This window comes from Mandrillus leucophaeus, unplaced genomic scaffold (genome assembly GCF_000951045.1).
Source record: "Mandrillus leucophaeus isolate KB7577 unplaced genomic scaffold, Mleu.le_1.0 Scaffold274, whole genome shotgun sequence".
Lineage (NCBI taxonomy): Eukaryota > Metazoa > Chordata > Mammalia > Primates > Cercopithecidae > Mandrillus > Mandrillus leucophaeus.
This window is the reverse complement of record NW_012102854.1, coordinates 1480324-1483406: the sequence shown is the minus strand read 5'-3', so window position 1 is coordinate 1483406 and position 3083 is coordinate 1480324. Positions and strand designations below refer to the sequence as shown.

General features: G+C 54.3%; 1 protein-coding gene across 1 annotated transcript in view; it reads left to right on the top strand.

The window, feature by feature from the left end:
- Nucleotides 1-1675: 1675 nt before the first annotated feature.
- Nucleotides 1676-3083, top strand: part of ZBTB32 (zinc finger and BTB domain containing 32) — a 12460-nt gene continuing 11052 nt past the window's right edge. The window contains exon 1 of the mRNA XM_011984857.1: nucleotides 1676-1719. The gene's annotated coding sequence lies outside the window, so the exon portion shown is untranslated. The remainder of the gene's footprint in view (nucleotides 1720-3083) is intronic.

The window sequence follows — 3083 nt, the reverse complement described above, 5'->3', positions numbered from 1 at the left end:
GAAGTCCTGGAGACACGCACCTCAGAAGATTGGCAAGGGGCGAGCTCGCAGCTTGTCAGCCCCGAAGTCCTGCCCAGGGGGAAAGCCTGCTGGAGGGAGTCTAATCCCCGGGCCAGTTAATGTTGGGGCAGCGCAATCGGCCGTTCCCTCTGCGGTGGGGTGGGGGGCGGGAGTGCTGACACGTCCGCGCGCCGTTACTCCTGGCTGAGCATACAGTCGAGGTGGCAGTGGGAATTGGAAGTGCGAGTGTCACACTGCCAATCACGGGGCAAGGTACTGCTCCCTCTTGTGTCTTCCTTGTCTCTGTACACGTCCAGGCGAGGCAGAGTGAGCTGTGCCAGCAATCGTGGTGGAGTGGGACAAGAGGAGAGAAAAGGGAGCTGTCCACAGACACTGAAGCCTGGCTGGCTTTTTTTTTTTTTTTTTCTTTTTTTTTTTTGAGACGGAGTCTCGCTCTGTCTCCCAGGCGGAGTGCAGTGGCGCGATCTTGGCTCCCTGCAATCCCGGGGTTCAAGCGATTCTCCTGTCTCAGGCTCCCGAGTAGCTGGAATTACAGGTGCCCGCCACCACGCTCAGCTAATGTTTGTATTTTTAGTAGAGACGGGGTTTCACCATGTTGGTCATGCTGTTCTCGAACTCCTGACCCCAGATGATCCGGCCGCCTCGGCCTCTCAAAGTGCTGGGATTACAGGCGTGAGCCACCGCGCCCTGCCTGGCTGGCTCTTTTATTTTATTTTTATTTATTTATTAGAGACAGGGTCTCACTGTGTCACCCAGGCTGCAGTGCAGTGATGTGATCATGGCTCACTGCAGCCTCGACCTCCTGGGCTCAAGGGATCCTACTACCACCTGGACCTCTCAAAGCGCTGGGATTGCCGGCATGAGACACAGTGCCTGGCCTTGGCTTGCTCTTATGGGCCTCCAGGCCAATCAGGTGTGGCGGCAGCCTACACACCCCTACACACTTCCCAGATGGTAAAGGGTTGAGAAAAAGGTGACAGGGTTTGCAAATGGGAGCTACTTAGGGAGGCAAAATAGAAGCAAGAAAGGCAGGTCAGGCACGGTGTCTCACGGCTGTAGTCCCAGAATTTTGGGAGGCCCAGGTGGGAGGATTGCTTGAGCCCAGGAGTTCCAGGCTGCAGTGAACTATGATTGCACCATTGCACTCCAGCACGGGCAACGGAGGGAGACCCTGTTCATAAAATAAAAATGAAATAATTTTTTTTTTTTTAAAAAAAGGACAGTGGTACTCCGGAGCACTTGCTGAGGGAGCCTCCAGGGCTGTTCAGGTGAGGGAGAATCAGGGTCCAGTCTCTTCATGGAGAGAGTGGGAAAGGGCAGACTACACAAGCCGATCAACGCTGGAGCCCGGCTGGAAATCAATGAAATCTCAGCCTAAGAGGCCTGAAGCCTATGGACCAATGAGACTCAAGGCCCTGCCCCTTCACAGCCAATCAGCTGCAGGTCAGAGACAGACGCGCGGGAGTGGCGCTGTCCTAGGTGCCTCCCATGCTGCCCAGCGTGCTCAGCTGGCCTGAGCGGGAGAGTGCGACCTGCGCTGCAGCCAATCAGCGTCCGCCTCAGGATCCGGGGGTGACCACGTGCGGGAGCCTTGCGTCCCTGGCCTCGCTCCACTCCCCACTTTTAACGGTCACTCGGCCTTGAGCCATCCTGAGTGTATGTGAGGCTGAAAGGGAAGGAGGAACAGGGTCTGGGCCGGTGAGTGCCATAGTTTTTCTTTACTTTCTTGGGCTTGGGCCTGGCCCAGGCAAAGCTGGGGTGTGGAAGCTTGACTGGCCCTGTTGATGATTGGGAAGTGCGGGTTGAGGGCTTTAGCCCTTAGGGCTTTCCTCTGTCTTTGAGAGGCTGGAAATGCAGCCTCCTGGCCACCTTTAGGCCTAGGTTTGGCAGAGGCCAAGCCAGCTTGCCCTCTGGGTTGGTCTACGGCCCCCGAGGCCAGCCTGAGTGGGAAGGGTGTTGTGGGGAAGTTGCAGGCCCTTAGCTCTGCACGGGGTCATTGACCATTAGGTATGGCCTCTGGACAATGAGAGGTTACCAGGGGTCTCTGGACTGAGCCTGAATCTGGTGACTGAAAGGAGAGGCCTGTGGATCTCCAAAGGTTATGTAAGGGCTGGGCACGGTGGCTCATGCCTGTAATCCCAGCACTTTGGGAGGCTGAGGCAGGTGGATCATTTGAGGTCAGGAGTTTGAGACCAGCCTGGCCAACATGGAGAAACTCTGTCTCTACGAGGTTTCCAAAAAAAATTACCTGGGCGTGGGGGCACATGTCTGTAATTCCAGTTACTCAGAAAGCTGAGGCAGGAAAATAGCTTGAACCCGGGAGGTGAAGGTTGCAGTGAGCCGACATTGTGCCATTGCACTCCAGCCTGGGCGACAGAATGAGACCCTGTCTCAAGAAAAAAAAAAAGAAAAGGAAAAAAAAAGTTGCGTAGAAAGTCACTGGCCAAGAGATGAAACTAGTGTTCACTTGAAGGTCTTCTGGGGTCTTTGGAGCCAGCCTGGGCTGGGAGTGAATGTTCTGGACTCCAGGTTGAGATGTTCTTGGGAGATTTCCCAGTATGGGGTCCAAGTTGGATGATGTGGCCAAGAGGTTAGGCCAGTAATCCTCTGGAGATTCTAGGGAGAAGGGTTCTGAATCTCAGCCAAGCTGTTTGCCCTGGATGAAGTATTATTACCCTGTGGTGGCTCTGTACAGAACTGGGATTGGGTGGCCGGGCGTGGTGGCTCACACCTGTAATCCCAGCACTTTGGGAGGCTGAGGTGGGCGGATCACCAGGTCAGGAGCTCGAGACCAGCCTGACCAAGATGGTGAAACCCTGTCTCTACTGAAAATACAAAAATTAGCCGGGCGTGTGGCAGGCACCTGTAATCTCAGCTACTGAGGAGTCTGAGGCAGGAGAATCACTTGAATCCGGGAGGCAGAGGTTGCAGTGAGCCAAGATCATGCCATTGCACTCCTGCCAGGGCAACAGAGCAACACTCTGTCTCAAAAAAAAAAAAAAAAAATTATATTAAGATCCCTACAAGTTTGAGAAAGATATAAAGAAACTAATTGCAGGTTC